The sequence below is a fragment of the Amblyomma americanum genome, chromosome 10, assembly GCF_052857255.1.
Source record: "Amblyomma americanum isolate KBUSLIRL-KWMA chromosome 10, ASM5285725v1, whole genome shotgun sequence".
Taxonomy (NCBI): Eukaryota; Metazoa; Arthropoda; class Arachnida; order Ixodida; family Ixodidae; genus Amblyomma; species Amblyomma americanum.
In genome coordinates this window covers 147,644,195-147,668,240 of record NC_135506.1, presented here as the reverse complement: position 1 = coordinate 147,668,240, position 24,046 = coordinate 147,644,195, and positions in this window count along the sequence as shown.

Genomic DNA, 24,046 nt, shown 5'->3' with positions numbered 1-24,046 from the left:
TGTTTTAGACCGAAACGAGCTAAATCACAACACATCGGTTTTACAAGTGTTCCTCTGATACGCGTCAAAACTTTTTTCTCTTATAACTGCGCGAAAAGCATGTATTCGTGCTTAGTTTAACGAAACAAGCTGTTTTAGACCGAAACGAGGTAAATCTGAACACATCGGTTTTACAAGTGTCCCTGTGACACGCCTTTAAAACTTTTTCTCTTATAACTGCGCGAAAAGCATGTATTCCTGCTTAATACAGCGAAACAAGCTGTTTTAGACCGAAACGAGCTAAATCACAACACATCGGTTTTACAAGTGTTCCTCTGATACGCGTCAAATCTTTTTATCCTATAACTGCGCGAAAAGCATGTATTCTTGCTTAATACAACGAAGCAAGCTGCTTTTAGACCGAAAACGAGGTAAATCTGGAACACATCGGTTTTTACAAGTGTCCCTGTGACACGCCTTTAAAACTTTTTCTCTTATAACTGCGCGAAAAGCATGTATTCCTGCTTAATACAGCGAAACAAGCTGTTTTAGACCGAAACGAGCTAAATCACAACACATCGGTTTTACAAGTGTTCCTCTGATACGCGTCAAATATTTTTATCTTATAACTGCGCGAAAAGCATGTATTCTTGCTTAATACAGCGAAACAAGTTGTTTTAGACCGAAACGAGGTAAATCTGAACACATCGGTTTAACGAGTGTCCCTGTGACACGCTTCAAAACTTTTTCTCTTATTACTGCGCGAAAAAGCACGTATTGTTGCTTAATAATACGAAACAAGTTGTTTTAGACCGAAAAGAGCTAAATCACCACACATCGGTATTACAAGTGTTCCACGTGATACTCGTCAAAACTTTTTCTCTTATAACGGCGCGAAAAGCTATGTATTCTTGCTTAATACAGCGAAACAAGCTGTTTTAGACCGAAACGAGCTAAATCACAACACATTGGTTTTACAAGTGTTCCTCTGATACGCGTCAAAACTTTTTTCTTTTATCACTGCGCGAAAAGCATGTATTCGTGCTTAGTTCAACAAAACAAGCTGTTTTAGACCTAAACGAGGTAAATCTGAACACATCAGTTTTTCAAGTGTCCCTGTGACACGCCTTTCAAACTTTTTCTCTTATAACTGCTCGAAAAGCATGTATTCCTGCTTAATACAGCGAAACAAGCTGTTTTAGACCGAAACGAGCTAAATCACAACACATCGGTTTTACAAGTGTTCCTCTGATACGCGTCAAACCTTTTTGTCTATAACTGCGCGAAAAGCATGTATTCGTGCTTAATACAACGAAACAAGCTGTTTTAGACCAAAACGAGCTAGATCTGAACACATCGGTTTTCCAAGTGTCCATGTGATACGCTTCAAAACTTTTTCTCTTATAACTGCGCGAAAAGTATGTATTCGTGCTTAATACAACGAAACCAGCTGTTTTAGTCCGAAAAGAGGTAAATCTGAACACATCGTTTTACAAGTGTTCCTCTGATACGCGTCAAAACTTTTTCTCTTATAACTGCGCGAAAAGCATGTATTCTTGCTTAATACAACGAAACAAGCTGTTTTAGACCGAAACGAGCCAAATCACAACACATCGGTATTACAAGTGTTCCACGTGATACTCGTCAAAACTTTTTCTCTTATAACGGCGCGAAAAGCATGTATTCTTGCTTAATACAGCGAAACAAGCTGTTTTTAGACCGAAACGAGCTAAATCACAACACATCGGTTTTACAAGTGTTCCTCTGATACGCGTCAAAGCTTTTTCTCTCATAACTGCGCGAAAAGCATGTATTCGTGCTTAATACAACGAAACAAGTTGTTTTAGACCGAAACGAGCTAAATCTGAACACATCGGTTTTACAAGTGTTCCTATGATACGCGTCAAAACTTTTTCTCTTATAACTGCGCGAAAAGCACGTATTCTTGCTTAATACAGCGAAACAAGCTGTTTTTGACCGAAACGAGCTAAATCACAACACGTCGGTTTTACAAGTGTTCCTCTGATACGCGTCAAAACTTTTTTCTCTTATAACTGCGCGAAAAGCATGTATTCGTGCTTAGTTTAACGAAACAAGCTGTTTTAGACCGAAACGAGGTAAATCTGAACACATCGGTTTTACAAGTGTCCCTGTGACACTCCTTTCAAACTTTTTCTCTTATAACTGCGCGAAAAGCATGTATTCCTGCTTAATACAGCGAAACAAGCTGTTTTAGACCGAAACGAGCTAAATCACAACACATCGGTTTTACAAGTGTTCCTCTGATACGCGTCAAACCTTTTTGTCTTATAACTGCGCGAAAAGCATGTATTCGTGCTTAATACAACGAAACAAGCTGTTTTAGACCAAAACGAGCTAGATCTGAACACATCGGTTTTCCAAGTGTCCATGTGATACGCGTCAAAACTTTTTCTCTTATAACTGCGCGAAAAGTATGTATTCTTGCTTAATACAACGAAACAAGCTGTTTTAGACCGAAACGAGCCAAATCACAACACATCGGTATTACAAGTGTTCCACGTGATACTCGTCAAAACTTTTTCTCTTATAACGGCGCGAAAAGCATGTATTCTTGCTTAATACAGCGAAACAAGCTGTTTTAGACCGAAACGAGCTAAATCACAACACATCGGTTTTACAAGTGTTCCTCTGATACGCGTCAAAGCTTTTTCTCTCATAACTGCGCGAAAAGCATGTATTCGTGCTTAATACAACGAAACAAGTTGTTTTAGACCGAAACGAGCTAAATCTGAACACATCGGTTTTACAAGTGTCCCTGTGACACGCGTCAAAACTCTTTCTCTTATAACTGCGCGAAAGCATGTATTCTTGCTTAATACAGCGAAACAAGCTGTTTTAGACCGAAACGAGCTAAATCACAACACATCGGTTTTACAAGTGTTCCTATGATACGCGTCAAAACCTTTTCTCTTATAACTGCGCGAAAAGCATGTATTCTTGCTTAATACAACGAAACAAGCTGTTTTAGACCGAAACGAGCCAAATCACAACACATCGGTATTACAAGTGTTCCACGTGATACTCGTCAAAACTTTTTCTCTTATAACGGCGCGAAAAGCATGTATTCTTGCTTAATACAGCGAAACAAGCTGTTTTAGACCGAAACGAGTTAAATCACAACACATCGGTTTTACAAGTGTTCCTCTGATACGCGTCAAAGCTTTTTCTCTCATAACTGCGCGAAAAGCATGTATTCGTGCTTAATACAACGAAACAAGTTGTTTTAGACCGAAACGAGCTAAATCTGAAAACATCGGTTTTACAAGTGTCCCTGTGACACGCGTCAAAACTCTTTCTCTTATAACTGCGCGAAAGCATGTATTCTTGCTTAATACAGCGAAACAAGCTGTTTTAGACCGAAACGAGCTAAATCACAACACATCGGTTTTACAAGTGTTCCTATGATACGCGTCAAAACTTTTTCTCTTATAACTGCGCGAAAAGCACGTATTCTTGCTTAATACAGCGAAACAAGCTGTTTTTGACCGAAACGAGCTAAATCACAACACATCGGTTTTACAAGTGTTCCTCTGATACGCGTCAAAACTTTTTTCTCTTATAACTGCGCGAAAAGCATGTATTCGTGCTTAGTTTAACGAAACAAGCTGTTTTAGACCGAAACGAGGTAAATCTGAACACATCGGTTTTACAAGTGTCCCTGTGACACGCCTTTCAAACTTTTTCTCTTATAACTGCGCGAAAAGCATGTATTCCTGCTTAATACAGCGAAACAAGCTGTTTTAGACCGAAACGAGCTAAATCACAACACATCGGTTTTACAAGTGTTCCTCTGATACGCGTCAAACCTTTTTGTCTGATAACTGCGCGAAAAGCATGTATTCGTGCTTAATACAACGAAACAAGCTGTTTTAGACCAAAACGAGCTAGATCTGAACACATCGATTTTCCAAGTGTCCATGTGATACGCGTCAAAACTTTTTCTCTTATAACTGCGCGAAAAGTATGTATTCTTGCTTAATACAACGAAACAAGCTGTTTTAGACCGAAACGAGCCAAATCACAACACATCGGTATTACAAGTGTTCCACGTGATACTCGTCAAATCTTTTTCTCTTATAACGGCGCGAAAAGCATGTATTCTTGCTTAATACAGCGAAACAAGCTGTTTTAGACCGAAACGAGCTAAATCACAACACATCGGTTTTACAAGTGTTCCTCTGATACGCGTCAAAGCTTTTTCTCTCATAACTGCGCGAAAAGCATGTATTCGTGCTTAATACAACGAAACAAGTTGTTTTAGACCGAAACGAGCTAAATCTGAACACATCGGTTTTACAAGTGTCCCTGTGACACGCGTCAAAACTCTTTCTCTTATAACTGCGCGAAAGCATGTATTCTTGCTTAATACAGCGAAACAAGCTGTTTTAGACCGAAACGAGCTAAATCACAACACATCGGTTTTACAAGTGTTCCTATGATACGCGTCAAAACCTTTTCTTTTATAACTGCGCGAAAAGCACGTATTCTTGCCTAATACAGCGAAACAAGCTGTTTTAGACCGAAACGAGGTAAATCTGAACACATCGGTTTTACAAGTGTCCCTGTGACACGCCTTTAAAACTTTTTCTCTTATAACTGCGCGAAAAGCATGTATTCCTGCTTAATACAGCGAAACAAGCTGTTTTAGACCGAAACGAGCTAAATCACAACACATCGGTTTTACAAGTGTTCCTCTGATACGCTTCAAATCTTTTTATCCTATAACTGCGCGAAAAGCATGTATTCTTGCTTAATACAACGAAGCAAGCTGTTTTAGACCGAAACGAGGTAAATCTGAACACATCGGTTTTACAAGTGTCCCTGTGACACGCCTTTAAAACTTTTTCTCTTATAACTGCGCGAAAAGCATGTATTCCTGCTTAATACAGCGAAACAAGCTGTTTTAGACCGAAACGAGCTAAATCACAACACATCGGTTTTACAAGTGTTCCTCTGATACGCGTCAAATATTTTTATCTTATAACTGCGCGAAAAGCATGTATTCTTGCTTAATACAGCGAAACAAGTTGTTTTAGACCGAAACGAGGTGAATCTGAACACATCGGTCTAACGAGTGTCCCTGTGACACGCTTCAAAACTTTTTCTCTTATTACTGCGCGAAAAGCACGTATTGTTGCTTAATAATACGAAACAAGTTGTTTTAGACCGAAAAGAGCTAAATCACCACACATCGGTATTACAAGTGTTCCACGTGATACTCGTCAAAACTTTTTCTCTTATAACGGCGCGAAAAGCATGTATTCTTGCTTAATACAGCGAAACAAGCTGTTTTAGACCGAAACGAGCTAAATCACAACACATTGGTTTTACAAGTGTTCCTCTGATACGCGTCAAAACTTTTTCTCTTATAACTGCGCGAAAAGCATGTATTCGTGCTTAGTTCAACGAAACAAGCTGTTTTAGACCGAAACGAGGTAAATCTGAACACATCGGTTTTACAAGTGTCCCTGTGACACGCCTTTAAAACTTTTTCTCTTATAACTGCGCGAAAAGCATGTATTCCTGCTCAATACAACGAAACAAGCTGTTTTAGACCGAAACGAGCTAAATCACAACACATCTGTTTTACAAGTGTTCCTCTGATACGCGTCAAAACTTTTTTCTCTTATAACTGCGCGAAAAGCATGTATTCGTGCTTAGTTCAACGAAACAAGCTGTTTTAGACCGAAACGAGGTAAATCTGAACACATCGGTTTTACAAGTGTCCCTGTGACACGCCTTTAAAACTTTTTCTCTTATAACTGCGCGAAAAGCATGTATTCCTGCTTAATACAGCGAAACAAGCTGTTTTAGACCGAAACGAGCTAAATCACAACACATCGGTTTTACAAGTGTTCCTCTGATACGCGTCAAATCTTATCTTATAACTGCGCGAAAAGCATGTATTCTTGCTTAATACAGCGAAACAAGTTGTTTTAGACCGAAACGAGGTAAATCTGAACACATCGGTTTAACGAGTGTCCCTGTGACACGCTTCAAAACTTTTTCTCTTATTACTGCGCGAAAAGCACGTATTGTTGCTTAATAATACGAAACAACTTGTTTTAGACCGAAAAGAGCTAAATCACCACACATCGGTATTACAAGTGTTCCACGTGATACTCGTCAAAACTTTTTCTCTTATAACGGCGCGAAAAGCATGTATTCTTGCTTAATACAGCGAAACAAGCTGTTTTAGACCGAAACGAGCTAAATCACAACACATTGGTTTTACAAGTGTTCCTCTGATACGCGTCAAAACTTTTTCTCTTATAACTGCGCGAAAAGCATGTATTCGTGCTTAGTTCAACGAAACAAGCTGTTTTAGACCGAAACGAGATAAATCTGAACACATCGGTTTTACAAGTGTCCCTGTGACACGCCTTTAAAACTTTTTCTCTTATAACTGCGCGAAAAGCATGTATTCCGGCTCAATACAGCGAAACAAGCTGTTTTAGACCGAAACGAGCTAAATCACAACACATCGGTTTTACAAGTGTTCCTCTGATACGCGTCAAAACTTTTTTCTCTTATAACTGCGCGAAAAGCATGTATTCGTGCTTAGTTCAACGAAACAAGCTGTTTTAGACCGAAACGAGGTAAATCTGAACACATCGGTTTTACAAGTGTCCCTGTGACACGCCTTTAAAACTTTTTCCCTTATAACTGCACGAAAAGCATGTATTCCTGCTTAATACAGCGAAACAAGCTGTTTTAGACCGAAACGAGCTAAATCACAACACATCGGTTTTACAAGTGTTCCTCTGATACGCGTCAAATCTTATTATCTTATAACTGCGCGAAAAGCATGTATTCTTGCTTAATACAACGAAACAAGCTGTTTTAGATCGAAACGAGCTAAATCTGAACACATCGGTTTTACAAGTGTCCCTATGACACGCGTCAAAACTTTTTCTCTTATTACTGCGCGAAAAGCACGTATTGTTGCTTAATAATACGAAACAAGTTGTTTTAGACCGAAAAGAGCTAAATCACCACACATCGGTATTACAAGTGTTCCACGTGATACTCGTCAAAACTTTTTCTCTTATAACGGCGCGAAAAGCATGTATTCTTGCTTAATACAGCGAAACAAGCTGTTTTAGACCGAAACGAGCTAAATCACAACACATTGGTTTTACAAGTGTTCCTCTGATACGCGTCAAAACTTTTTCTCTTATAACTGCGCGAAAAGCATGTATTCGTGCTTAGTTCAACGAAACAAGCTGTTTTAGACCGAAACGATGTAAATCTGAACACATCGGTTTTACAAGTGTCCCTGTGACACGCCTTTAAAACTTTTTCTCTTATAACTGCGCGAAAAGCATGTATTCGTGCTTAATACGACGAAACAAGCTGTTTTAGACCGAAACGAGCTAAATCTGAACACATCGGTTTTACAAGTGTCCCTGTGACAGGCGTCAAAACTTTTTCTCTTATAACTGCGCGAAAACCATGTATTCTTGCTTAATAATACGAAACAAGTTGTTTTAGACCGAAAAGAGCTAAATCACCACACATCGGTTTTACAAGTGTTCCTCTGATACGCGTCAAAACTTTTTCTCTTATAACTGCGCGAAAAGCATGTATTCGTGCTTAATACAGCGAAACAAGTTGTTTTAGACCGAAACGAGGTAAATCTGAACACATCGGTTTTACGAGTGTTCCTGCGACACGCTTCAAAACTTTTTCTCTTATTACTTCGCGAAAAGCACGTATTCTTGCTTAATAATACGAAACAAGTTGTTTTAGACCGAAAAGAGCTAAATCACCACACATCGGTTTTACAAGTGTTCCTCTGATACGCGTCAAAACTTTTTCTCTTATAACTGCGCGAAAAGCATGTATTCGTGCTTAATACAGCGAAACAAGTTGTTTTAGACCGAAACGAGGTAAATCTGAACACATCGGTTTTACGAGTGTCCCTGTGACACGCTTCAAAACTTTTTCTCTTATAACTGCGCGAAAAGCATGTATTCTTGCTTAATACAGCGAAACAAGCTGTTTTAGGACCGAAACGAGCTAAATGACAACACATCGGTTTTACAAGTGTTCCTCTGATACGCGTCAAAACTTTTTTCTCTTATCACTGCGCGAAAAGCATGTATTCGTGCTTAGTTCAACGAAACAAGCTGTTTTAGACCGAAACGAGATAAATCTGAACACATCGGTTTTACAAGTGTCCCTGTGACACGCGTCAAATCTTTTTATCTTATAACTGCGCGAAAAGCATGTATTCTTGCTTAATACAACGAAACAAGCTGTTTTAGACCGAAACGAGGTAAATCTAAACACATCGGTTTTACTAGTGTCCCTGTGACACGCCTTTAAAACTTTTTCTCTTATAACTGCGCGAAAAGCATGTATTCCTGCTTAATACAGCGAAACAAGCTGGTTTAGACCGAAACGAGCTAAATCACAACACATCGGTTTTACAAGTGTTCCTCTGATACGCGTCAAATCTTTTTATCTTATAACTGCGCGAAAAGCATGTATTCCTGCTTAATACAGCGAAACAAGCTGTTTTAGACCGAAGCGAGCTAAATCACAACACATCGGTTTTACAAGTGTTCCTCTGATACGCGTCAAATCTTTTTATCTTATAACTGCGCGAAAAGCATGTATTCTTGCTTAATACAACGAAACAAGCTGTTTTAGACCGGAACGAGGTAAATCTGAACACATCAGTTTTACTAGTGTTCCTGTGACACGCCTTTAAAACTTTTTCTCTTATAACTGCGCGAAAAGCATGTATTCCTGCTTAATACAGCGAAACAAGCTGTTTTAGACCGAAACGAGCTAAATCACAACACATCGGTTTTACAAGTGTTCCTCTGATAAGCGTCAAATCTTTTTATCTTATAACTGCGCGAAAAGCATGTATTCTTGCTTAATACAGCGAAACAAGTTGTTTTAGACCGAAACGAGCTAAATCACAACACATCGGTTTTACAAGTGCTCCTCTGATACGCGTCAAAACTTTTTCTCTTATAACTGCGCGAAAAGCATGTATTCGTGCTTAATACAACGAAACAAGCTGTTTTAGACCGAAACGAGCTAAATCTGAACACATCGGTTTTACAAGTGTCCCTGTGACACGCGTCAAAACTTTTTCTCTTATAACTGCGCGAAAAGCATGTATTCTTGCTTAATACAGCGAAACAAGCTGTTTTAGACCGAAACGAGCTAAATCACAACACATCGGTTTTACAAGTGTTCCTATGATACGCGTCAAAACTTTTTCTCTTATAACTGCGCGAAAAGCACGTATTCTTGCTTAATACAGCGAAACAAGCTGTTTTAGACCGAAACGAGGTAAATCTGAACACATCGGTTTTACAAGTGTCCCTGTGACACGCCTTTAAAACTTTTTCTCTTATAACTGCGCGAAAAGCATGTATTCCTGCTCAATACAACGAAACAAGCTGTTTTAGACCGAAACGAGCTAAATCACAACACATCTGTTTTACAAGTGTTCCTCTGATACGCGTCAAAACTTTTTTCTCTTATAACTGCGCGAAAAGCATGTATTCGTGCTTAGTTCAACGAAACAAGCTGTTTTAGACCGAAACGAGGTAAATCTGAACACATCGGTTTTACAAGTGTCCCTGTGACACGCCTTTAAAACTTTTTCTCTTATAACTGCGCGAAAAGCATGTATTCCTGCTTAATACAGCGAAACAAGCTGTTTTAGACCGAAACGAGCTAAATCACAACACATCGGTTTTACAAGTGTTCCTCTGATACGCGTCAAATCTTATCTTATAACTGCGCGAAAAGCATGTATTCTTGCTTAATACAGCGAAACAAGTTGTTTTAGACCGAAACGAGGTAAATCTGAACACATCGGTTTAACGAGTGTCCCTGTGACACGCTTCAAAACTTTTTCTCTTATTACTGCGCGAAAAGCACGTATTGTTGCTTAATAATACGAAACAACTTGTTTTAGACCGAAAAGAGCTAAATCACCACACATCGGTATTACAAGTGTTCCACGTGATACTCGTCAAAACTTTTTCTCTTATAACGGCGCGAAAAGCATGTATTCTTGCTTAATACAGCGAAACAAGCTGTTTTAGACCGAAACGAGCTAAATCACAACACATTGGTTTTACAAGTGTTCCTCTGATACGCGTCAAAACTTTTTCTCTTATAACTGCGCGAAAAGCATGTATTCGTGCTTAGTTCAACGAAACAAGCTGTTTTAGACCGAAACGAGATAAATCTGAACACATCGGTTTTACAAGTGTCCCTGTGACACGCCTTTAAAACTTTTTCTCTTATAACTGCGCGAAAAGCATGTATTCCTGCTCAATACAGCGAAACAAGCTGTTTTAGACCGAAACGAGCTAAATCACAACACATCGGTTTTACAAGTGTTCCTCTGATACGCGTCAAAACTTTTTTCTCTTATAACTGCGCGAAAAGCATGTATTCGTGCTTAGTTCAACGAAACAAGCTGTTTTAGACCGAAACGAGGTAAATCTGAACACATCGGTTTTACAAGTGTCCCTGTGACACGCCTTTAAAACTTTTTCCCTTATAACTGCACGAAAAGCATGTATTCCTGCTTAATACAGCGAAACCTGTTTTAGACCGAAACGAGCTAAATCACAACACATCGGTTTTACAAGTGTTCCTCTGATACGCGTAAAATCTTTTTATCTTATAACTGCGCGAAAAGCATGTATTCTTGCCTAATACAGCGAAACAAGTTGTTTTAGACCGAAACGAGCTAAATCACAACACATCGGTTTTACAAGTGCTCCTCTGATACGCGTCAAAACTTTTTCTCTTATAACTGCGCGAAAAGCATGTATTCGTGCTTAATACAACGAAACAAGCTGTTTTAGACCGAAACGAGCTAAATCTGAACACATCGGTTTTACAAGTGTCCCTGTGACACGCGTCAAAACTTTTTCTCTTATAACTGCGCGAAAAGCATGTATTCTTGCTTAATACAGCGAAAAAAGCTGTTTTAGACCGAAACGAGCTAAATCACAACACATCGGTTTTACAAGTGTTCCTATGATACGCGTCAAAACTGTTTCTCTTATAACTGCGCGAAAACCACGTATTCTTGCTTAATACAGCGAAACAAGTTGTTTTAGACCGAAACGAGGTAAATCTGAACACATCGGTTTTACAAGTGTCCCTGTGACACGCCTTTGAAACTTTTTCTCTTATAACTGCGCGAAAAGCATGTATTCCTGCTTAATACAGCGAAACAAGCTGTTTTAGACCGAAACGAGCTAAATCACAACACATCGGTTTTACAAGTGTTCCTCTGATACGCGTCAGATCTTTTTATCTTAAAACTGCGCGAAAAGCATGTATTCTTGCTTAATACAACGAAACAAGCTGTTTTAGACCGAAACGAGGTAAATCTGAACACATCGGTTTTACAAGTGTCCCTGTGACACGCCTTTAAAACTTTTTCTCTTATAACTGCGCGAAAAGCATGTATTCCTGCTTAATACAGCGAAACAAGCTGTTTTAGACCGAAACGAGCTAAATCTGAACACATCGGTTTTACAAGTGTCCCTGTGACACGCGTCAAAACTTTTTCTCTTATAACTGCGCGAAAACCATGTATTCTTGCTTAATACAGCGAAACAAGTTGTTTTAGACCGAAACGAGGTAAATCTGAACACATCGGTTTTACGAGTGTCCCTGTGACACGCGTCAAATCTTTTTATCTTATAACTGCGCGAAAAGCATGTATTCTTGCTTAATACAACGAAACAAGCTGTTTTAGACCAAAACGAGGTAAATCTGAACACATCAGTTTTACTAGTGTCCCTGTGACACGCCTTTAAAACTTTTTCTCTTATAACTGCGCGAAAAGCATGTATTCCTGCTTAATACAGCGAAACAAGCTGTTTTAGACCGAAACGAGCTAAATCACAACACATCGGTTTTACAAGTGTTCCTCTGATACGCGTCAAATCTTTTTATCTTATAACTGCGCGAAAAGCATGTATTCTTGCCTAATACAGCGAAACAAGTTGTTTTAGACCGAAACGAGCTAAATCACAACACATCGGTTTTACAAGTGCTCCTCTGATACGCGTCAAAACTTTTTCTCTTATAACTGCGCGAAAAGCATGTATTCGTGCTTAATACAACGAAACAAGCTGTTTTAGACCGAAACGAGCTAAATCTGAACACATCGGTTTTACAAGTGTCCCTGTGACACGCGTCAAAACTTTTTCTCTTATAACTGCGCGAAAAGCATGTATTCTTGCTTATTACAGCGAAACAAGCTGTTTTAGACCGAAACGAGCTAAATCACAACACATCGGTTTTACAAGTGTTCCTATGATACGCGTCAAAACTTTTTTCTCTTATAACTGCGCGAAAAGCATGTATTCCTGCTCAATACAGCGAAACAAGCTGTTTTAGACCGAAACGAGCTAAATCACAACACATCGGTTTTACAAGTGTTCCTCTGATACGCGTCAAAACTTTTTTCTCTTATAACTGCGCGAAAAGCATGTATTCGTGCTTAGTTCAACGAAACAAGCTGTTTTAGACCGAAACGAGGTAAATCTGAACACATCGGTTTTACAAGTGTCCCTGTGACACGACTTTAAAACTTTTTCTCTTATAACTGCGCGAAAAGCATGTATTCCTGCTTAATACAGCGAAACAAGCTGTTTTAAACCGAAACGAGCTAAATCACAACACATCGGTTTTACAAGTGTTCCTCTGATACGCGTCAAATCTTATTATCTTATAACTGCGCGAAAAGCATGTATTCTTGCTTAATACAACGAAACAAGCTGTTTTAGATCGAAACGAGCCAAATCTTAACACATCGGTTTTACAAGTGTCCCTATGACACGCGTCAAAACTTTTTCTCTTATTACTGCGCGAAAAGCACGTATTGTTGCTTAATAATACGAAACAAGTTGTTTTAGACCGAAAAGAGCTAAATCACCACACATCGGTATTACAAGTGTTCCACGTGATACTCGTCAAAACTTTTTCTCTTATAACGGCGCGAAAAGCATGTATTCTTGCTTAATACAGCGAAACAAGCTGTTTTAGACCGAAACGAGCTAAATCACAACACATTGGTTTTACAAGTGTTCCTCTGATACGCGTCAAAACTTTTTCTCTTATAACTGCGCGAAAAGCATGTATTCGTGCTTAGTTCAACGAAACAAGCTGTTTTAGACCGAAACGATGTAAATCTGAACACATCGGTTTTACAAGTGTCCCTGTGACACGCCTTTAAAACGTTTTCTCTTATAAATGCGCGAAAAGCATGTATTCGTGCTTAATACGACGAAACAAGCTGTTTTAGACCGAAACGAGCTAAATCTGAACACATCGGTTTTACAAGTGTCCCTGTGACAGGCGTCAAAACTTTTTCTCTTATAACTGCGCGAAAACCATGTATTCTTGCTTAATAATACGAAACAAGTTGTTTTAGACCGAAAAGAGCTAAATCACCACACATCGGTTTTACAAGTGTTCCTCTGATACGCGTCAAAACTTTTTCTCTTATAACTGCGCGAAAAGCATGTATTCGTGCTTAATACAGCGAAACAAGTAGTTTTAGACCGAAACGAGGTAAATCTGAACACATCGGTTTTACGAGTGTTCCTGTGACACGCTTCAAAACTTTTTCTCCTATTACTTCGCGAAAAGCACGTATTCTTGCTTAATAATACGAAACAAGTTGTTTTAGACCGAAAAGAGCTAAATCACCACACATCGGTTTTACAAGTGTTCCTCTGATACGCGTCAAAACTTTTTCTCTTATAACTGCGCGAAAAGCATGTATTCGTGCTTAATACAGCGAAACAAGTTGTTTTAGACCGAAACGAGGTAAATCTGAACACATCGGTTTTACGAGTGTCCCTGTGACACGCTTCAAAACTTTTTCTCTTATAACTGCGCGAAAAGCATGTATTCTTGCTTAATACAGCGAAACAAGCTGTTTTAGACCGAAACGAGCTAAATGACAACACATCGGTTTTACAAGTGTTCCTCTGATACGCGTCAAAACTTTTTTCTCTTATCACTGCGCGAAAAGCATGTATTCGTGCTTAGTTCAACGAAACAAGCTGTTTTAGACCGAAACGAGATAAATCTGAACACATCGGTTTTACAAGTGTCCCTGTGACACGCGTCAAATCTTTTTATCTTATAACTGCGCGAAAAGCATGTATCCTTGCTTAATACAACGAAACAAGCTGTTTTAGACCGAAACGAGGTAAATCTGAACACATCGGTTTTACTAGTGTCCCTGTGACACGCCTTTAAAACTTTTTCTCCTATAACTGCGCGAAAAGCATGTATTCCTGCTTAATACAGCGAAACAAGCTGGTTTAGACCGAAACGAGCTAAATCACAACACATCGGTTTTACAAGTGTTCCTCTGATACGCGTCAAATCTTTTTATCTTATAACTGCGCGAAAAGCATGTATTCCTGCTTAATACAGCGAAACAAGCTGTTTTAAACCGAAGCGAGCTAAATCACAACACATCGGTTTTACAAGTGTTCCTCTGATACGCGTCAAATCTTTTTATCTTATAACTGCGCGAAAAGCATGTATTCTTGCTTAATACAACGAAACAAGCTGTTTTAGACCGAAACGAGGTAAATCTGAACACATCAGTTTTACTAGTGTTCCTGTGACACGCCTTTAAAACTTTTTCTCTTATAACTGCGCGAAAAGCATGTATTCCTGCTTAATACAGCGAAACAAGCTGTTTTAGACCGAAACGAGCTAAATCACAACACATCGGTTTTACAAGTGTTCCTCTGATAAGCGTCAAATCTTTTTATCTTATAACTGCGCGAAAAGCATGTATTCTTGCTTAATACAGCGAAACAAGTTGTTTTAGACCGAAACGAGCTAAATCACAACACATCGGTTTTACACGTGCTCCTCTGATACGCGTCAAAACTTTTTCTCTTATAACTGCGCGAAAAGCATGTATTCGTGCTTAATACAACGAAACAAGCTGTTTTAGACCGAAACGAGCTAAATCTGAACACATCGGTTTTACAAGTGTCCCTGTGACACGCGTCAAAACTTTTTCTCTTATAACTGCGCGAAAAGCATGTATTCTTGCTTAATACAGCGAAACAAGCTGTTTTAGACCGAAACGAGCTAAATCACAACACATCGGTTTTACAAGTGTTCCTATGATACGCGTCAAAACTTTTTCTCTTATAACTGCGCGAAAAGCACGTATTCTTGCTTAATACAGAGAAACAAGCTGTTTTAGAACGAAACGAGGTAAATCTGAACACATCGGTTTTACAAGTGTCCCTGTGACACGCCTTTAAAACTTTTTCTCTTATAACTGCGCGAAAAGCATGTATTCCTGCTTAATACAACGAAACAAGCTGTTTTAGACCGAAACGAGCTAAATCACAACACATCGGTTTCACAAGTGTTCCTCTGATACGCGTCAAAACTTTTTTCTCTTATCACTGCGCGAAAAGCATGTATTCGTGCTTAGTTCAACGAAACAAGCTGTTTTAGACCGAAACAAGGTAAATCTGAACACATCGGTTTTACGAGTGTCCCTGTGACACGCTTCAAAACTTTTTCTCTTATTACTTCGCGAAAAGCACGTATTCTTGCTTAATAATACGAAACAAGTTGTTTTAGACCGAAACGAGGTAAATCTGAACACATCGGTTTTACAAGTGCTCCTCTGATACGCGTCAAAACTTTTTCTCTTATAACTGCGCGAAAAGCATGTATTCGTGCTTAATACAACGAAACAAGCTGTTTTAGACCGAAACGAGCTAAATCTGAACACATCGGTTTTACAAGTGTCCCTGTGACACGCGTCAAAACTTTTTCTCTTATAACTGCGCGAAAAGCATGTATTCTTGCTTAATACAGCGAAACAAGCTGTTTTAGACCGAAACGAGCTAAATCACAACACATCGGTTTTACAAGTGTTCCTATGATACGCGTCAAAACTTTTTCTCTTATAACTGCGCGAAAAGCACGTATTCTTGCTTAATACAGCGAAACAAGCTGTTTTAGACCGAAACGAGGTAAATCTGAACACATCGGTTTTACAAGTGTCCCTGTGACACGCCTTTAAAACTTTTTCTCTTATAACTGCGCGAAAAGCATGTATTCCTGCTTAATACAACGAAACAAGCTGTTTTAGACCGAAACGAGCTAAATCACAACACATCGGTTTCACAAGTGTTCCTCTGATACGCGTCAAAACTTTTTCTCTTATAACTGCGCGAAAAGCATGTATTCCTGCTTAATACAACGAAACAAGCTGTTTTAGACCGAAACGAGCTAAATCACAAAACATCGGTTTTACAAGTGTTCCTCTGATACGCGTCAAAACTTTTTCTCTTATAACTGCGCGAAAAGCATGTATTCGTGCTTAATAGAACGAAACAAGCTGTTTTAGACCGAAACGAGCTAAATCTGAACACATCGGTTTTACAAGTGTCCCTGTGACACGCGTCAAAACTTTTTCTCTTATAACTGCGCGAAAAGCATGTATTCTTGCTTAATACAGCGAAACAAGCTGTTTTAGACCGAAACGAGCTAAATGACAACACATCGGTTTTACAAGTGTTCCTCTGATACGCGTCAAAACTTTTTTCTCTTATCACTGCGCGAAAAGCATGTATTCGTGCTTAGTTCAACGAAACAAGCTGTTTTAGACCGAAACGAGGTAAATCTGAACACATCGGTTTTACAAGTGTCCCTGTGACACGCCTTTCAAACTTTTTCTCTTACAACTGCGCGAAAAGCATGTATTCCTGCTTAATACAGCGAAACAAGCTGTTTTAGACCGAAACGAGCTAAATCACAACACATCGGTTTTACAAGTGTTCCTCTGATACGCGTCAAATCTTTTTATCTTATAACTGCGCGAAAAGCATGTATTTTTGCTTAATACAACGAAACAAGCTGTTTTAGACCGAAACGAGGTAAATCTGAACACATCGGTTTTACTAGTGTCCCTGTGACACGCCTTTAAAACTTTTTCTCTTATAACTGCGCGAAAAGCATGTATTCCTGCTTAATACAGCGAAACAAGCTGTTTTAGACCGAAACGAGCTAAATCACAACACATCGGTTTTACAAGTGTTCCTCTGATACGCGTCAAATCTTTTTATCTTATAACTGCGCGAAAAGCATGTATTCTTGCTTAATACAGCGAAACAAGTTGTTTTAGACCGAAACGAGCTAAATCACAACACATCGGTTTTACAAGTGCTCCTCTGATACGCGTCAAAACTTTTTCTCTTATAACTGCGCGAAAAGCATGTATTCGTGCTTAATACAACGAAACAAGCTGTTTTAGACCGAAACGAGCTAAATCTGAACACATCGGTTTTACAAGTGTCCCTGTGACACGCGTCAAAACTTTTTCTCTTATAACTGCGCGAAAAGCATGTATTCTTGCTTAATACAGCGAAACAAGCTGTTTTAGACCGAAACGAGCTAAATCACAACACATCGGTTTTACAAGTGTTCCTATGATACGCGTCAAAACTTTTTCTCTTATAACTGCGCGAAAACCACGTATTCTTGCCTAATACAGCGAAACAAGTTGTTTTAGACCGAAACGAGGTAAATCTGAACACATCGGTTTTACAAGTGTCCCTGTGACACGCCTTTGAAACTTTTTCTCTTATAACTGCGCGAAAAGCATGTATTCCTGCTTAATACAGCGAAACAAGCTGTTTTAGACCGAAACGAGCTAAATCTGAACACATCGGTTTTACAAGTGTCCCTGTGACACGCGTCAAAACTTTTTCTCTTATAACTGCGCGAAAACCATGTATTCTTGCTTAATACAGCGAAACAAGTTGTTTTAGACCGAAACGAGGTAAATCTGAACACATCGGTTTTACGAGTGTCCCTGTGACACGCGTCAAATCTTTTTATTTTATAACTGCGCGAAAAGCATGTATTCTTGCTTAATACAACGAAACAAGCTGTTTTAGACCGAAACGAGGTAAATCTGAACACATCAGTTTTACTAGTGTCCCTGTGACACGCCTTTAAAACTTTTTCTCTTATAACTGCGCGAAAAGCATGTATTCCTGCTTAATACAGCGAAACAAGCTGTTTTAGACCGAAACGAGCTAAATCACAACACATCGGTTTTACAAGTGTTCCTCTGATACGCGTCAAATCTTTTTATCTTATAACTGCGCGAAAAGCATGTATTCTTGCCTAATACAGCGAAACAAGTTGTTTTAGACCGAAACGAGCTAAATCACAACACATCGGTTTTACAACTGCTCCTCTGATACGCGTCAAAACTTTTTCTCTTATAACTGCGCGAAAAGCATGTATTCGTGCTTAATACAACGAAACAAGCTGTTTTAGACCGAAACGAGCTAAATCTGAACACATCGGTTTTACAAGTGTCCCTGTGACACGCGTCAAAACTTTTTCTCTTATAACTGCGCGAAAAGCATGTATTCTTGCTTAATACAGCGAAACAAGCTGTTTTAGACCGAAACGAGCTAAATCACAACACATCGGTTTTACAAGTGTTCCTATGATACGCGTCAAAACTTTTTCTCTTATAACTGCGCGAAAAGCACGTATTCTTGCTTAATACAGCGAAACAAGCTGTTTTAGACCGAAACGAGGTAAATCTGAACACATCGGTTTTACAAGTGTCCTTGTGACACGCCTTTAAAAATTTTCTCTTATAACTGCGCGAAAAGCATGTATTCCTGCTTAATACAACGAAACAAGCTGTTTTAGACCGAAACGAGCTAAATCACAACACATCGGTTTTACAAGTGTTCCTCTGATACGCGTCAAATCTTTTTATCTTATAACTGCGCGAAAAGCATGTATTCTTGCTTAATACAACGAAACAAGCTGTTTTAGACCGAAACGAGGTAAATCTGAACACATCGGTTTTACTAGTGTCCCTGTGACACGCCTTTAAAACTTTTTCTCTTATAACTCCGCGAAAAGCATGTATTCCTGCTTAATACAGCGAAACAAGCTGTTTTAGACCGAAACGAGCTAAATCACAACACATCGGTTTTACAAGTGTTCCTCTGATACGCGTCAAATCTTTTTATCTTATAACTGCGCGAAAAGCATGTATTCTTGCTTAATACAGCGAAACAAGTTGTTTTAGACCGAAACGAGCTAAATCACAACACATCGGATTTACAAGTGCTCCTCTGATACGCGTCAAAACTTTTTCTCTTATAACTGCGCGAAAAGCATGTATTCGTGCTTAATACAACGAAACAAGCTGTTTTAGACCGAAACGAGCTAAATCTGAACACATCGGTTTTACAAGTGTCCCTGTGACACGCGTCAAAACTTTTTCTCTTATAACTGCGCGAAAAGCATGTATTCCTGCTTAATACAGCGAAACAAGCTGTTTTAGACCGAAACGAGCTAAATCACAACACATCGGTTTTACAAGTGTTCCTCTGATACGCGTCAAATCTTTTTATCCTATAACTGCGCGAAAAGCATGTATTCTTGCTTAATACAACGAAACAAGCTGTTTTAGACCGAAACGAGGTAAATCTGAACACATCGGTTTTACAAGTGTCCCTGTGACACGCCTTTAAAACTTTTTCTCTTATAACTGCGCGAAAAGCATGTATTCCTGCTTAATACAGCGAAACAAGCTGTTTTAGACCGAAACGAGCTAAATCACAACACATCGGTTTTACAAGTGTTCCTCTGATACGCGTCAAATCTTTTTATCTTATAACTGCGCGAAAAGCATGTATTCTTGCTTAATACAGCGAAACAAGTTGTTTTAAACAGAAACGAGCTAAATCACAACACATCGGTTTTACAAGTGCTCCTCTGATACGCGTCAAAACTTTTTCTCTTATAACTGCCCGAAAAGCATCTATTCGTGCTTAATACAACGAAACAAGCTGTTTTAGACCGAAACGAGCTAAATCTGAACACATCGGTTTTACAAGTGTCCCTGTGACACGCGTCAAAACTTTTTCTCTTATAACTGCACGAAAAGCATGTATTCGTGCTTAATACGACGAAACAAGCTGTTTTAGACCGAAACGAGCTAAATCTGAACACATCGGTTTTACAAGTGTCCCTGTGACACGCGTCAAAACTTTTTCTCTTATAACTGCGCGAAAACCATGTATTCTTGCTTAATACAGCGAAACAAGTTGTTTTAGACCGAAACGAGGTAAATCTGAACACATCGGTTTTACGAGTGTCCCTGTGACACGCGTCAAATCTTTTTATCTTATAACTGCGCGAAAAGCATGTATTCTTGCTTAATACAACGAAACAAGCTGTTTTAGACCGAAACGAGGTAAATCTGAACACATCAGTTTTACTAGTGTCCCTGTGACACGCCTTTAAAACTTTTTCTCTTATAACTGCGCGAAAAGCATGTATTCCTGCTTAATACAGCGAAACAAGCTGTTTTAGACCGAAACGAGCTAAATCACAACACATCGGTTTTACAAGTGTTCCTCTGATACGCGTCAAATCTTTTTATCTTATAACTGCGCGAAAAGCATGTATTCTTGCTTAATACAGCGAAACAAGTTGTTTTAGACCGAAACGAGCTAAATCACAACACATCGGTTTTACAAGTGCTCCTCTGATACGCGTCAAAACTTTTTCTCTTATAACTGCGCGAAAAGCATGTATTCGTGCTTAATACAACGAAACAAGCTGTTTTAGACCGAAACGAGCTAAATCTGAACACTTCGGTTTTACAAGTGTCCCTGTGACAGGCGTCAAAACTTTTCCTCTTATAACTGCGCGAAAAGCATGTATTCTTGCTTATTACAGCGAAACAAGCTGTTTTAGACCGAAACGAGCTAAATCACAACACATCGGTTTTACAAGTGTTCCTATGATACGCGTCAAAACTTTTTCTCTTATAACTGCGCGAAAAGCACGTATTCTTGCTTAATACAGCGAAACAAGCTGTTTTAGACCGAAACGAGGTAAATCTGAACACATCGGTTTTACAAGTGTCCTTGTGACACGCCTTTAAAACTTTTTCTCTTATACCTGCGCGAAAAGCATGTATTCCTGCTTAATACAACGAAACAAGCTGTTTTAGACCGAAACGAGCTAAATCACAACACATCTGTTTACAAGTGTTCCTCTGATACGCGTCAAATCTTTTTATTTTATAACTGCGCGAAAAGCATGTATTCTTGCTTAATACAACGAAACAAGCTGTTTTAGACCGAAACGAGGTAAATCTGAACACATCGGTTTTACAAGTGTCCCTGTGACACGCCTTTAAAACTTTTTCTCTTATAACTGCGCGAAAAGCATGTATTCCTGCTTAATACAGCGAAACAAGCTGTTTTAGACTGAAACGAGCTAAATCACAACACATCGGTTTTACAAGTGTTCCTCTGATACGCGTCAAAACTTTTTTCTCTTATCACTGCGCGAAAAGCATGTATTCGTGCTTAGTTCAACGAAACAAGCTGTTTTAGACCGAAACGAGGTAAATCTGAACACATCGGTTTTACGAGTGTCCCTGTGACAGGCTTCAAAACTTTTTCTCTTATTACTTCGCGAAAAGCACGTATTCTTGCTTAATAATACGAAACAAGTTGTTTTAGACCGAAACGAGCTAAATCACAACACATCGGTTTTACAAGTGTTCCTCTGATACGCGTCAAAACTTTTTCTCTTATAACTGCGCGAAAAGCATGTATTCGTGCTTAATACAACGAAACAAGCTGATTTAGACAGAAACGAGCTAAATCTGAACACATCGGTTTTACAAGTGTCCCTGTGACACGCGTCAAAACTTTTTCTCTTATAACTGCGCGAAAAGCATGTATTCTTGCTTAATACAGCGAAACAAGCTGTTTTAGACCGAAACGAGCTAAATGACAACACATCGGTTTTACAAGTGTTCCTCTGATACGCGTCAAAACTTTTTTCTCTTATCACTGCGCGAAAAGCATGTATTCGTGCTTAGTTCAACGAAACAAGCTGTTTTAGACCGAAACGAGGTAAATCTGAACACATCGGTTTTACAAGTGTCCCTGTGACACGCCTTTCAAACTTTTTCTCTTACAACTGCGCGAAAAGCATGTATTCCTGCTTAATACAGCGAAACAAGCTGTTTTAGACCGAAACGAGCTAAATCACAACACATCGGTTTTACAAGTGTTCCTCTGATACGCGTCAAATCTTTTTATCTTATAACTGCGCGAAAAGCATGTATTCTTGCTTAATACAACGAAACAAGCTGTTTTAGACCGAAACGAGGTAAATCTGAACACATCGGTTTTACTAGTGTCCCTGTGACACGCCTTTAAAACTTTTTCTCTTATAACTGCGCGAAAAGCATGTATTCCTGCTTAATACAGCGAAACAAGCTGTTTTAGACCGAAACGAGCTAAATCACAACACATCGGTTTTACAAGTGTTCCTCTGATACGCGTCAAATCTTTTTATCTTATAACTGCGCGAAAAGCATGTATTCTTGCTTAATACAGCGAAACAAGTTGTTTTAGACCGAAACGAGCTAAATCACAACACATCGGTTTTACAAGTGCTCCTCTGATACGCGTCAAAACTTTTTCTCTTATAACTGCGCGAAAAGCATGTATTCGTGCTTAATACAACGAAACAAGCTGTTTTAGACCGAAACGAGCTAAATCTGAACACATCGGTTTTACAAGTGTCCCTGTGACACGCGTCAAAACTTTTTCTCTTATAACTGCGCGAAAAGCATGTATTCTTGCTTAATACAGCGAAACAAGCTGTTTTAGACCGAAACGAGCTAAATCACAACACATCGGTTTTACAAGTGTTCCTATGATACGCGTCAAAACTTTTTCTCTTATAACTGCGCGAAAAGCACGTATTCTTGCTTAATACAGCGAAACAAGTTGTTTTAGACCGAAACGAGGTAAATCTGAACACATCGGTTTTACAAGTGTCCCTGTGACACGCCTTTGAAACTTTTTCTCTTATAACTGCGCGAAAAGCATGTATTCCTGCTTAATACAGCGAAACAAGCTGTTTTAGACCGAAACGAGCTAAATCACAACACATCGGTTTTACAAGTGTTCCTCTGATACGCGTCAAATCTTTTTATCTTATAACTGCGCGAAAAGCATGTATTCTTGCTTAATACAGCGAAACAAGTTGTTTTAGACCGAAACGAGCTAAATCACAACACATCGGTTTTACAAGTGCTCCTCTGATACGCGTCAAAACTTTTTCTCTTATAACTGCCCGAAAAGCATGTATTCGTGCTTAATACAACGAAACAAGCTGTTTTAGACCGAAACGAGCTAAATCTGAACACATCGGTTTTACAAGTGCTCCTCTGATACGCGTCAAAACTTTTTCTCTTATAACTGCGCGAAAAGCATGTATTCGTGCTTAATACAACGAAACAAGCTGTTTTAGACCGAAACGAGCTAAATCTGAACACATCGGTTTTACAAGTGTCCCTGTGACACGCGTCAAAACTTTTTCTCTTATAACTGCGCGAAAACCATGTATTCTTGCTTAATACAGCGAAACAAGTTGTTTTAGACCGAAACGAGGTAAATCTGAACACATCGGTTTTACGAGTGTCCCTGTGACACGCGTCAAAACTTTTTCTTTTATAACTGCGTGAAAAGCATGTATTCGTGCTTAATACGACGAAACAAGCTGTTTTAGACCGAAACGAGCTAAATCTGAACACATCGGTTTTACAAGTGTCCCTGTGACACGCGTCAAAACTTTTTCTCTTATAACTGCGCGAAAACCATGTATTCTTGCTTAATAATACGAAACAAGTTGTTTTAGACCGAAAAGAGCTAAATCACCACACATCGGTTTTACAAGTGTTCCTCTGATACGCGTCAAAACTTTTTCTCTTATAACTGCGCGAAAAGCATGTATTCGTGCTTAATACAGCGAAACAATTTGTTTTAGACCGAAACGAGGTAAATCTGAACACATCGGTTTTACAAGTGTCCCTGTGACACGCGTCAAAACTTTTTCTCTTATAACTGCGCGAAAAGCATGTATTCTTGCTTAATACAGCGAA